This window comes from Oryctolagus cuniculus, chromosome 12, assembly GCF_964237555.1.
Source record: "Oryctolagus cuniculus chromosome 12, mOryCun1.1, whole genome shotgun sequence".
NCBI lineage: Eukaryota > Metazoa > Chordata > Mammalia > Lagomorpha > Leporidae > Oryctolagus > Oryctolagus cuniculus.
Genome location: NC_091443.1, coordinates 112,566,572 through 112,581,068, shown reverse-complemented (window position 1 = coordinate 112,581,068; position 14,497 = coordinate 112,566,572). Strand labels below are relative to the sequence as shown.

General features: G+C 40.4%; 1 long non-coding RNA gene across 5 annotated transcripts in view; it reads right to left on the bottom strand.

Moving 5' to 3' along the window:
- LOC103345356 (uncharacterized) overlaps window positions 1–14,497 on the bottom strand; it is a 227,216-nt gene that overhangs the window by 61,074 nt on the left and 151,645 nt on the right. For 4 of the 5 annotated variants that reach the window (XR_011381133.1, XR_011381153.1, XR_011381154.1 and 1 more), the window contains 2 exons: window positions 10,259–10,500; window positions 9,916–10,038 (listed from right to left, as the gene is read on the bottom strand). The exons of the other annotated variant lie outside the window; for it this stretch is intronic. This is a non-coding gene — a long non-coding RNA (uncharacterized lncRNA). The remainder of the gene's footprint in view (window positions 1–9,915; window positions 10,039–10,258; window positions 10,501–14,497) is intronic. 5 annotated transcript variants of the gene reach the window in all.

Below are 14,497 nucleotides of genomic sequence, written 5' to 3'. Positions count from 1 at the left end.
GCTGAATTCTACCAGACATTTAAAAATACTAACTCCAATTCTTCTCACTATTCAGAACAATCGAAGAAGAGGGAATCCTCCCAAATTCTTTCTATGAAGCCAGCATCACCTTAATTCCTAAGCTGGAAAAAGATGCAGCACTGAAAGAGAATTACAGATCAATATCCCTGATGAACATAGATGCAAAAATCCTGAATAAAATTTTTGCCAATAGAATGCAACGACACATCAGAAAGATCATCCACCCAGACCAAGTGGGATTTATCCCTGGTATGCAGGGATGGTTTAATGTGCACAAAACAATCAATGTGATACACCACATTAACAGACTGCAAAAGAAAAACCATATGATTATCTCAATATACACCAAGAAAACATTTGATAAAATACAACACCCGTTCATGATGAAAACTCTAAGCAAACTGGTTTTGGAAGGAATATTCCTCAATACAATCAAAGCAATCTATGACAAACCCACAGCCAACATCCTATGGAATGGGTAAAAGTTGGAAGCATTTCCACTGAGATCTGGTACCAGACAGGGATGTCCATTCTCACCACTGCAATTCAATATAGTTCTGGAGGTTCTAGCCAGAGCTTTAGGCAAGAAAAAGAAATTAAAGGGATACAAATTGGGAAGGAAGAACTCAAACTATCCCTCTTTGCAGATGACATGATTCTTTATTTAGGGGACCCAAAGAACTCTACTAAGAGACTATTGGAACTCATAGAAGAGTTTGGCAAAGTAGGAGGGTATAAAATCAATGCACAAAAATCAACAGCCTTTGTATACACAGACAATGCCATGGCTGAGGAAGAACTTCTGAGATCAATCCCATTCACAATAGCTACAAAAACAATCAAATACCTTGGAATACACTTAACCAAGGACGTCAAAGATCTCTACGATGAAAATTACAAAACCTTAAAAAATAAATAGAAGAGGATACCAAGAAATGGAAAAATCTCCCATGCTCATGGATTGGAAGAATCAATATCATCAAAATGTCCATTCTCCCAAAAGCAATTTATAGATTCAATGCAATACCAATCAAGATACCGAAGACCTTCTTCTCAGATCTGGAAAAAATGGTGCTGAAATTCATATGGAGGCACAAGAAATCTCGAATATCTAAAGCAATCTTGTACAACAAAAACAAAGCTGGAGGCATCACAATACCAGATTTCAGGACATACTACAGGGCAGTTGTAATCAAAACAGCATGGTACTGGTACAGAAACAGATGGATAGACCAATGGAACAGAATTGAAACACCAGAAATCACCCCAAACATCTACAGCCAACTTATATTTGATCAAGGATCCAAAACCAATCCCTGGAGTAAGGACAGTCTGTTCAATAAATGGTGCTGGGAAAATTGGATTTACACGTGCAGAATCATGAAGCAAGACCCCTACCTTACACCTTACACAAAAATCCACTCAACATGGAATAAAGACCTAAATCTATGACCTGACACCATCAAGTTACTAGAGAACATTGGAAAAACCCTTCAAGATGTTGGCACAGGCAAAGAATTTCTGGAAAAGACCCGGGAGGCACAGGCAGTCAAAGCCAAAATCAACTCTTGGGATTGCATCAAATTGAGAAGTTTCTGTACTGCAAAAGAGACAGTCAGGAGAGTGAAGAGACAACCGACAGAATGGGAAAAATATTTGCAAACTATGCAACAGATAAAGGGTTAATAACCAGAATCTACAAAGAGATCAAGAAACTCCACAAAAACAAAACCAACAACCCACTTAAGAGATGGGCCAAGGACCTCAATAGACATTTTTCAAAAGGGGAAATCCAAATGGCCAACAGGCACATGAAAAAATGTTCAAGGTCACTAGCAATCAGGGAAATGCAAATCAAAAGCACAATGAGGTTTCACCTCACCCCGGTTAGAATGGCTCACATGCAGAAATCTACCAACAACAGATGCTGCCGAGGATGTGGGGAAAAAGGGACACTAACCCACTGTTGGTGGGAATGCAAACTGGTCAAGCCACTATGGAAGTCAGTCTGGAGATTCCTCAGAAACCTGAAGATAACCCTACCATTCGACCCAGCCATCCCACTCCTTGGAATTTACCCAAAGGAATTTAAATTGGCAAACAAAAAAGCGGTCTGCACCGTAATGTTTATTTCAGCTCAATTCACAATAGCCAAGACCTGGAACCAACATAAATGCCCATCAACGGTAGACTGGATAAAGAAATTATGGGATATGTACTCTTTAGAATACTATACCGCAGTAAGAAACAACGAAATCCAGTCATTTGCAACAAAATGGAGGAATCTGGAACACATCATGCTGAGTGAAATAAGCCAGTCCCAAAGGGACAAATACCGTTATGTTCTCCCTGATCGGTGTCAACTGACTGAACACCAAAAAGCAAACCTGTTGAAGTGAAATGGACACTATGAGAAATGGTGACTTGATCAGCATAGCCCTGACTGTTAATGAACAACTTACGACATTATCCCTCTTAGTATTTTTTTGTCTGTTCTACTTAATACTACTGGTTTAGTTCTGTAATTAATACACAGTTATTCTTAGGTGTTAAAATTTAACTTCAATATAATCCCTGTTAAATATAAGAGTGGGAATAAGAGAGGGAAGAGATGTATAATTTGGGACATGCTCAAGCTGACTTGCTCCAAATGGTAGAGTTAGAAACATACCAGGGGATTCCAATTCAATCCCATCAAGGTGGCATGTACCAATGCCATCTCACTATTCCAAGTGATCAATTTCCGTTCACAATTGATCATAATGAAAGGACTAAGAGTCAAAGGGAGCACATAAACAAGTCTAGTACCTGCTAACACTAACCGATAGAATAAATAAAGGGGAGAGTGATCCAACATGGGAAGCGAGATACTCAGCAGACTCATAGAATGACAGATGTCCTAAATCACTCTGGCCTCAGAATCAGCCCTAAAGGCATTCCGATCTGGCTGAAAAGCCCATGAGAGTATTTCAGGCATGGAAAGCCAAGACACTCTGGCAAAAGATCTCTGTGAGTGAGATCCCAGTGGAAAGAACGGGTCATCAAAGAAGGAGGTACCTTTCTCTGAAGGGAGGAGAGAACCTCCACATTGACTCTGACCTTCTCTAAAAAAGATAAGAGTCGGAGAACTCAGAGGGCTTCCATAGCCTTGGAAACTCATGACTGGAGCATAGGGAGATTACTGATGCCATAGACAGGAGTGTCAATTGGTAAAGTCAACTCAGGAGTCACTGTGCACTTACTCCTCATGTGGGATCTCTGTCCTTAATGTGCTGTACATTGAGGCTGAATGCTATAACGAGTACTCAAACAGTATATTTCACTTTGTGTTTCTATGGGGGTGCAAACTGTTGAAATCTTTACTTAATGCATACTAAACTGATCTTCTGTAAAAAAAAAAAAAAGAAATTATCAATTCCCAACTTGACTCTCACTGGGATTAAACACGACAATAGGTCTGATCTGATTTCATCATCATTTAAAAAAATCATCTATTATTTTTCACTTTATGTTTCTGTGTGGGAGCTAACTGTTGAAATCCTTACTTAATGTATACTAAGCTGATCTTCTGTATATTAAGATAATCGAAAATGAATCTTGATGTGAATGGAAGGGGAGACGGAGTGGGAAAGGAGAGGGTTGTGGGTGGGAGGGACGGTATGGGGGGGAAAGCCATTGTAATCCATAATTCATACTTTGGAAATTTTTATTCATTAAATAAAAGTTAAAAAAAAACTTCCTGCATAATGCACCAAAAAAAAGAAATAAAAATAAATAAATCTTTAAAAATAGACAACATGCACTCTTTAAAAATATTTATTTATTTCAAAGAGTTACAGATAGGGAGGGAAATATAGAACAAAATCTTCCATCCACTGGTTCACTCCACAAATGGTAACAATGGATAGAGCTGGGCCAGGTTAAAGCCAATAGCATCTATCCTGGTCTCTCCCATGGGTGGCAGGGGCCCAAAGACTTGGGCCATCTTCTGCTGTTTTCCCAGGTGCATTAGCAGGGAACTCGAATGGAAGTGGAGCAGCTGGGACTTGAACTTGCACAAATATGGGATGCTGGCATTGAAAGCGGTGGCTTAACCCATTAGGCTGTCACAATGCTGGCACCAGCATGCCCTCTTCTGAACATCATACATAACTAACAGAAAGTTGTGGTAGACTATATTATTATTTGAAATTATTTACTCCCCATTTCCTGGAGAGGTGATTATACACATCCATTTATAATTAGGGGACTTGTTCATTTCACAAAGCTAGTTCAAGTCTTGGCTACTCTACTTCTTTCCAGCTCCTTGCTAATGGCATGGGAAAGCTGAAGATGGCCTGAGTATTTGGGCCCCTGCCAACCATGTGGAAGACCAGGATGAAACTTGGACTCTGGCTTCAGCCTGGCCCAGCCCCAGCTATTGCAGCCATATGGGGAATGAACCAGCAAATGGAAGACTTCTCTGTCTCTTCCTCTCTATATATAAATCTGACTTACAAATAAATAAATAAATAAATAAATCTTTTAAAAATGAGGTAATTCAATGTGAAGACTGTAAAATAAAAGGCATGCTTTCACTGCCATCAACAGCATCTGATAAAACATTGTTAGAAAGATTACTTGAGAAAATTGTTCCTCTTTTCATGCAATGATAAATACAAAAAAGCAAAACAAAACAAACAAACAAACAAAAAAACAAGAGAAATCTGGAAGTCCTGTACTTGAAAAGTAGAGACTTGGAGTGATGGGCTATCTCTCAAAGGTAGAGAAATATTTCAAAGGCCAACTCAGAAACTCAAGGCAAAGATCAACTCACAGGTGTGACTGTTGTGCTGTGGAATACCTGTGAAATAACACTGCAGCTAATAATCCCTTTCAGTGGAACCAAGGGCTTTGAGAGGGATCCCTCTACACTACAGCACAGGCACCTCAAGGAGCAACTTAAAGACATCCATCCTGGAGTCTCTGGGCAAAAACATTTATTTCTTCTTCAGAGAAACCGCAAAGGAGCAACTGCCAACCCAGTGTGGAATAAGAGGCAGGGAAGCAGGGTTGGGACTAGGGGGAGGGGAATGAAGAGCCTGTCGGGGCCAGGAAATGGGTCTGAATGTGACACTTACAAGGGTAAGAATCTGCTGTTGGCCCTGAAGAGCAGCCTGATCCTGTGCCCTAAGGTCTGTCCTATACCAGCCTCAGCAGTCACACTTTCCTCTTCTTCACATCTGTGTCCTTTCAAGATCCATGGAGCCTGCCTGTGTGTGCTGCAGTGATGGTACCCAACAGGGGACCAGCAGCCCAGCAGAGAGACAGGGTGTCACCAACAAGAGCACACTTGGGACACTCACTAAGGTACTGAAACTGGAAGGAGGAACAGAGGGGCATTCAAGGACATTTCCAAAACACTGTCCTTTAAAAAGCTGGTGTTGTGTTTATAGTGGGTTTTAATTGTTCGGCTGTGGAGTCATACTTGCAATGGAAATGATGTCATAGGAATCAGTTTCTAAGTATTGCTACGTAACTGTGTTATCCCCCAGGAACACTGAAAAGCAGCACTGCCTGAGGCTCCCTTATCTGAAATGCTTGGGAGAAGTGTTTCAGATCAGTTTTACTGACTTTGGAAAATTCCCATGGACTCCAGGTTGGGCATCCCTAACATAACAATAAGAAATACAAAATGCTCCAAAATACTCTGAACATAAATATTACTAGCTCAGAGTTTCAAATTTCACATTTTGAGATTACAAGTCCTCAACTTATACCATATACTGTGTGGATAACAATATTAACTTCAATAAATATGTCTCAAGAAAAAATATTTATTTACTTTATGTATTTGAGAGGGAGAGAGACAAATCTCTTTTTTTATTTAATGAATGCATTTTTACATAGATACAACTTTAGGAATACAGTGGTTCTTTCCCTCATGCCCCTCACCCCACTCCCTTCCCACTTCCCATTCCCTCTCCCATCTCCTTCTTCATAATGGATCATTTTTAGTATGACTTTATATATAGAGGATGAACTCTAAGCTAATCGTATATTCCAACCATTTGCCCCCATGCCCACAAACAATATATATAGTACAGTTTCCGGAGAGAATTTTTTTTGACAGGAAGAGTTAGACAGTGAAAGATACAGAGAGAAAGGTGTTTCTTCCATTGGTTCACCCCCCAAATGGCCACTAATGCTGGCACGCTGTGCCAATCAGAAGCCAGGAGCCAGGTGCTTCCTCCTGGTCTCCCATGCCGGTGCAGAGCCCAAGCACGTGGGCCATCCTCCACTGGCTTCCTGGGCCACAGCAGAGAGCTAGACTGGAAGAGGAGCAACCAGGACAGAATCTGGTGCCCCAACCAGGACTAGAAACCAGAGTGCTGGTGCTGCAGGTGGAGGATTAGCCTAGTGAACCATGGCACTGGCCTGGGGAGAGATTTTTGCAGTCAGTTCTCATATTGCAATTCAATAGGAACAGAAGTCCTACCCAGGGAGCAAGTGCACATTGACTACTGTTGTTCCTTTAACAATCAACGCTCTTTTTTTATGACATCAGTGGTCATTCGAGGCTCTTGTCCAGAGCTGCAGGGCTACAGAGGCCTTTTGTGACCATAGACTCTCTTGTTATTTGGACAAGGCCCTAAGCAAAGAGGATGTTTTCTTCTCCCTTCAGAGAAGAGTGTCTCCTTCTTTGATGACCCGTCCTTTCTTCTGAAGTCTCACAGAGATTCTCCTTGTAGGGTTTTTTTTTTCACAGAGTCTTGTCTTTCCATGCCTAAGATGTTCTTGCATTGAAGGGCTCATGTAATCACAATACGCCTACTTGAATATGAAGCCCACCTGGGTAATATCCCTGTTGCTAACTGCAAATCAAATGACCAAAAGCCTAACTTATGTCTGTGAAATTTTAGTGCTGTGAAACATAATCATGGACTTATTTCTTGCCAAACTCAAAGTCCTGGGGACTAGTATGGAAAATTATGACCTACATCCCAATAGGAAATGCATTTTTCTGCAAGGGCTGTAGTCTAATACCTTAAAGAGCATACAGCCTCTGGCATAGAAAACTCTAAGGTCCTATCCTATCAAGAAATTCTAAAAAGTTTAACATGTTAAAAATAAAACAATGCTACTGTAAAAGCTGCATAAGCAATAAAAATTACATGAACTTTAAAGGAAACAGAAACAAAAAGAGAGCTGGCACTTTCCTGGGTGCCATCAGCGACCAAGCTTGAGCAAGTATTTTCTTCTTTTTATCCCCCAAAGAAACCTCTTATTTAAGAAATACAAACTACATGCATTTTGTAAGTACTTTAGGAATATAGTGATTCTTCCCACCCTACCCACCCTGCCACCCACACTCCCATCCCTTCTCCTCCTCCCTCTCCCATTCAAGTCTCCGCTGAGATCCACTTTCAATTATCTTTATACAATGAAGCCCAACTCTATACCAAATAAAGAATTCAAAAACATGCACAAGGAAAAAAAAAAACACAAAAACAAAAACCTGTTCCTCAACAGTTGAAAAAGGGCTGTTCAAAGTCATTGAATCTCAAAGTTAATCTCACATTTTTTAGAAAATTAAGTCTAAGGAAGCATTCAAGAATAATATATCTTTTGTGAGCACACAGACATAACTATAACTGATGAGACATAATATTCTCCACTTACTACTTTAAAAGAAAGTAAGTCCTTGAGAACTTAAAGATTCTAGTGAATCTAGTAAGATAATGTAATTTAGTTTGATTTTAAAAGGTATACAAGTTATTCTCAATTTTGATGTCAGTTTTTCAATAAAGTTTTGATTATGGGAAAAAAAAAAACAACAAAAGCAATGGCCAGGCCGGCGCTGCGGCTCACTAGGCTAATCCTCCGCCTAGCGGCGCCAGCACACTGGGTTCTAGTCCCGGTCAGGGTGCCGGATTCTGTCCCGGTTGCCCCTCTTCCAGGCCAGCTCTCTGCTGTGGCCAGGGAGTGCAGCGGAGGATGGCCCAAGTGCTTGGGCCCTGCACCCCATGGGAGACCAGGAAAAGCACCTGGCTCCTGGCTCCTGCCATCGGATCAGCGCGGTGTGCCGGCCACAGCATGCCAGCCACGGTGGCCATTGGAGGGTGAACCAATGGGAAAGGAAGACCTTTCTCTCTGTCTCTCTCTCTCACTGTCCACTCTGTCTGTCAAAAAAAAAAAAGCAATGGCCAGACAGGTACAGAAAATACTGTGCAGTGAGATAAGTAGGAGGCATTCATTATTCTCAAAAGAGCATTCTAGTAGCCTTATAATGGACAGGAACGTATAAACACTTAACTTTATGCTACAAAATCAAACTAAATTATGCTAAATAGAAGCAAACGCTTTATGCATGTGGAGTCAGTTTGAACCACCTAGTAAGTTTATACCCCATGAAGTGGCATATGAACCAAGATTTGAAAGATGGGAAACATCTTAATTTAAAAAATAAAAAAATTGAGGATGGTGCTGTGGCATGGTAGGTTAAGTCCCTACCTGTAGCGCCAGTATCCCACATGGGCACCAGTTTGCATCCCAGATGCTCCCCTTCTATCTAGCTCTATGCGTATGGCCTGAGAAACTGGCAGAAGATGGCCCAAGTTCTTAGGACTCTGTACCCACATGGGAGACCAGGAAGAAGCTCTTGGCTCCTGGCTTCGGATCAACCCAGCTCCAGCTGATGTGGCCATTTGGGGAGTGAAGAAGCAAATGGAACACCTCTCTCTCTCTTTCCCTCTCTGTAACTCTGCTTCTCAAGTACAAAAATAAATCTTAAAAAGGAATAAAAAATCAAGCACATGATTCATAATTATTAAACACTGGAAAAGTCAAAGTGTCCTTCAATAAATCAATGTATTAAAAATTGTACATCCACATGATGGGATATACCCAGGGATATAAAGAAATTAGCTATCAAGCTCCCCTCCAAAAACCCCAAACCGACAAGCTGAGTACTTTGGTGAGTAACCAAAAGATGGGAGATCTCTCTCTGTTTCTCCTATCTCTCTCTCTCTTTCTCTCTCTCTTTCTCTTTCTCTCTCTCTCTCTCTCTCTCTCTCTCTGGAGTAAACCAGAAGACAGAAGATCAATCTCTCCCCCCACCTCTGCCTTTCCAATAAATAAAATAAATCAAAGGCAGAGAGTTAGAAAGAGACAGAGACAAAGACATTTCTCATCTGCTGCTTCACTCAACACATGGCGGCAGCAGCAGGCACTGTACCAGGCTAAAGTCAGGAACCAGGAACTCAATCCAGGTCTCTCCCATGAACAACAAGGGACCCAGGTGCTTGAACCATGACCTCCCAAGATATGCATCAGCAAGAATCTGCAATCAGAAGTGAGGCTGGAACTCACACCCAGGCACTCAATGAGGGATGCTGGTGTCTCAAGCAGGACCCTACCCACTGCGCCAAACACTTGCTCTGGGAGTAGCAGGGTAGGAGATGGAGACATTGACATCCCATTAACGTATGAAGAAAAAAGTACACTACTTTTTTTGTTTTATCTCACCCAAATACTTCATTTTCCAATAAAATGAACAAAAACTTAGTATGAGAAGTGCTAAGTAAGAAGACAGAAAAATTAGTATGAGACTATAACATTACACAGTTTAACGTAGGATGATTCATCCTCTTCAAAAATGCGGGGATGATGGATTCCTGGGACATATGCAGGGCAAATGAGGGAGCCCAGGTGGTTAAAGTGCCAGCACACTCACACCAGAGGGGGCAGTTATCAGGACACAGCTGGCCTTTGGCAAACACTACGGGAAATATAGTGCCTAATGAAATCAGGATAAGTTTAAAGGAAAACACATTTATACCTATAAAGTAAGTATGCAATATAAAAACAAGGCATTACCCAGCAGTTGAAATGACAACTGAACATGTCACTCACTTCTAATAATTCTGAGACAACAGGCAGAACTACAGGATTACAGATATCAAGGGAGTTGTCCCGGTATGTCTTCTTGTAACAGATACTACCCAAATCAGTACTGCCAAGAAAAGAGAGAAGATCCTGTGAAAATGAGACAACAAATTACAGCTTGCCCATTTGCATTCTCAGTTTATTTAATTCCAAAATCTTTTTTTTTTTTAAATTCTAAAATCGGCTTTGTTCTTTTTTTTTTTTTTAATTCCAAAATCTTAGGTAATCAAATCAAGCATGCAGATCATAAATTTCAGAGAAACAAAACTATGGCATTGTTAATTATAATGAGAATTTACTAGGAACTTACTTCACATCAAGTACCACACAGTGTTTTGCAACAGCTGACTTTCAGTATTGCATCACTTGCTGCAGAGCTGTCCAGGGCACTGGATTGCTACTATTTGAATCTGCTGTACTTCTAGAAAGTCCACATGCAGGGACCAGCAATGCAGAGTAGCAGGCTAAACCACCACCTGTGACAACGGCATCCCATATGGGCGCTGGTTCATGTCCTGGCTGCTCCACTTCATCCAGCTCCCTGTTAGTGGCCTGGAAAAAGCAGCAGTATTTGAGACCCTGTCACCCCAAACTGGAAGACCCAGATGAAGCTCCTGGCTTCCAACTGGCCATGGAGGCTTTGTGGCAAATGAATCAGCAGATGAAAGATCTCTTACACTGTCTCTTACTCTCTTTCTCTCTCTGTAACTCTGACATTCAAATACATAAATAAATCTTTTAAAAAATTAAGTTAAATCCAAACCATTCTAAGTAGTCATTTATGAGGTTGCTAGCTACACTATTTCAATAATAATGTGTTCAATAATCAGCACATTACAAACAGATGACACAAGGGCTCTGGCAAAAACAAATGTCAGAAAAACAATGCACTATAAATCACATTAATGAAAGATTAAGATAGGAATAAGAATCATAATTCTCAAAAAGTATACAATCTAAGATGGCGGAATAGTGAGGGCACGCACCGATAGTCTGGGAAAATTTAGTTTAATAAAAGTGCAGTTACAGTAGCCTCAGAAAAAGGATCAGGAAAAAATTGCAGACTGACTATAGGAGAGAAGGAAAAAAGGTGGGGGGTTTCTCTCTCTGCCAACCTTGCAAAGGTTGCAAGGTTACAAGGTTTGCAAGAGTTTGCAAGAGTTTGCAAGGTTTGCAAGAGACGAAGAGCAGGCCCCCACTCTGGATTTACATAACAACAGGGGAGAGCTAAGGAACTGAGTCCTACAATTCAGTAGCCTAGGCAACCCAGTGGGAGTCCAGAGGAGAAACAGAGCCTGCACAGACTCTTTGGGTAGAAGCCAGAGATCGGAAGCTAAATACCATCAGTTCTGCACAGCCGTGCAGTGCGGTATTACTTACCTCCTGAATAAATAATCAATTCAACAGGAAGATGTAACTATTATAAAAGGATTTGCACCTAATTACAGGGCACCGGTCTATTTAAAAGATATGTTAAGGCACTTAAAGGGAGACTTAGACCCCAATACAATAGTACTGGGGGACTTCAATACTCCACTCTCAGAAATAGACAGATCATCTGGACAGAAGATCAACAAGGAAACAGCAGATTTAATCGACACTATTGCCCAAATGGATCTAACAGATATCTACAGAACTTTCAATCCTACATCTAAAGACTTCACATTCTTCTCAGCAGTGCATGGAACCTTCTCTAGGATTAATCACATACTAGGCCATAAAGCAAGTCTCAGTACATTTAAAAGAATTAGAATCATACCATGCAGCTTCTCAGACCACAGCGGAATGAAACTGGAAATTAGCAACTCAGGGAACCCCAGAAAATATGCAAACACATGGAGACTAAACAACATGCTCCTGAATGAACACTGGGTCAATCAAGAAATCAAAAGAGAAATCAAAAACTTTCTGGAAGTAAATGAGGATAACAACACAACATATCAAAACTTATGAGATACAGCAAAAGCATTACTGAGAGGCAAGTTTATAAGAACAGGTGCCTATATCAAGAAATTGGAAAGGTACCAAATAAATGAGCTTTCAGCGCATCTCAAGTACCTAGAAAAACTGCAGCAAACCAGACCCAAATCTAGTAGGAGAAGAGAAATAATTAAAACAAGAGAAGAAATCAACAGGATTGAATCAAAAAAAAAATTACAAAAAATCAGCCAAGCAAGAAGCTGGTTTTTTGAAAAAACAAACAAAATTGACACCCATTGGCCCAACTAATGAAAAAAAGAAGAGAAAAGACCCAAATCAATAAAATCAGAGATGAAAAAGGAAACGTAACAACAGAAACCACAGAAATAAAAGAATCCTCAGAAATTACTACAAGGACTTGTATGCCAGCAAACAGGAAAATCTATCAGAAATGGATAGATTCCTGGACACATGCAATCTACCAAAATTGAACCATGAAGACATCGAAAACCTAAATAGACCCATAACTGAGACAGAAATTGAAACAGTAATAAAGGCCCTCCCAACAAAGAAAAGCCAAGGACCAGATGGATTCACTGCTGAATTCTACCAGACATTTAAAGAAGAACTATTTCCATTTCTTCTCAAACTATTCAGAACAATTGAAGAAGAGGGAATCCTCCCAAATTCTTTCTATGAAGCCAGCATCATCTTAATCCCTAAGCCAGAAAAAGATGCAGCATTGAAAGAGAATTACAGACCAATATCCCTGATGAACATAGACGCAAAAATCCTCAATAAAATTCTCACCAATAAAATACAACAACACATCAGAAAAATCATCCAACCAGACAAAGTGGGATTCATCCCTGGTATGCATGGATGGTTCAACATTCGCAAATCAATCAATGTGATTCACCACATTAACAGACTGCAAAAGAAAAACCATATGATTATCTCAATTGATGCAGAGAAAGCATTCAATAAAATTCAACACCCTTTCATGATGAAAACCCTAAGCAAATTGGGGATAGAAGGAACATTCCTCAATATAATCAAAGCAATTTATAAAAAAACCACGGCCAGCATCTGTTGAATGGGGAAAAGTTGGAAGTATTACCACTGAGATCTGGCACCAGACAGGGATGCCCACTCTCAACACTGCTATTTAACATAGTTCTGGAAGTTTTAGCCAGGGCCATCAGACAAGAAAAAGAAATTAAAGGAATACAAATTGAGAAGGAAGAAGTCAAACTACCCCTCTTTACAGACGATATGAGTCTTTACTTAGAGGATCCAAAGAGCTCTACTAAGAGACTATTGGAACTCATAGAGGAGTTTGGCAAAGTGGCAGGATATAAAATCAATGCACAAAAATCAACAGCCTTTGTATACACAAGCAAAGCCACGGCTGAGAAACAACTGCTAAGATCAATCCCATTCACAATAGCTACTAAAACAATCAAATACCTTGGAATACACTTAACCAAGGACGTCAAAGATCTCTATGATGAGAATTACAAAATCTTAAAGAAAGAAATAGAAGAGGATACCAAAAAATGGAAAAATCTTCCATGCTCATGGATTGGAAGAAACATCATCAAAATGTCCATTCTCCCAAAAGCAATTTATAGATTCAATGCAATCCCAATCAAGATACCAAAGACCTTCTTCTCAGATCTAGAAAAATGGTGCTGAAATTCATATGGAGGCACAAGAGACCTCGAATAGCTAAAGCAATCTTGTACAACAAAAACAAAGCCGGAGGCATCACAATACCAGATTTCAGGACATACTACAGGGTAGTTGTTATCAAAACAGCATGGTACTGGTACAGAAACAGATGGATAGACCAATGGAACAGAATGGAAACACCTGAAATCAATCCAAACATCTACAGCCAACTTATATTTCATCAAGGATCTAAAACCAATCCCTGGAGCAAGGACAGTCTATTCAATAAATGGTGCTGGGAAAACTGGATTTCCACATGCAGAAGCATGAAGCAAGACCCTTACCTTACACCTTACACAAAAATGCACTCAAAATGGATTAAAGACCTAAATCTATGACCTGACACCACCAACTTATTAGAGAACATTGGAGAAACCCTTCAAGATGTTGGCACAGGCAAAGAGTTTCTGGAAAAGACCCGGGAGGCACAGGCAGTCAAAGCCAAAATCAACTCTTGGGATTGCATCAAATTGAGAAGTTTCTGTACTGCAAAAGAAACAGTCAGGAGAGTGAAGAGACAACCGACAGAATGGGAAAAATATTTGCAAACTACGCAACAGATAAAGGGTTAATAACCAGAATCTACAAAGAGATCAAGAAACTCCACAAAAACAAAACCAACAACCCACTTAAGAGATGGGCCAAAGACCTCAATAGACATTTTCCACAAGAGGAAATCCAAATGGCCAACAGGCTCATGAAAAAATGTTCAAGATCACTAGTAATCAGGGAAATGCAAATCAAAACCACAATGAGGTTTCACCTCACCCCGGTTAGAATGGCTCACATGCAGAAATCTACCAACAACAGATGCTGCCGAGGATGTGGGGAAAAAGGGACACTAACCCACTGTTGGTGGGAATGCAAACTGGTCAAGCCACTATGGAAGTCAGTC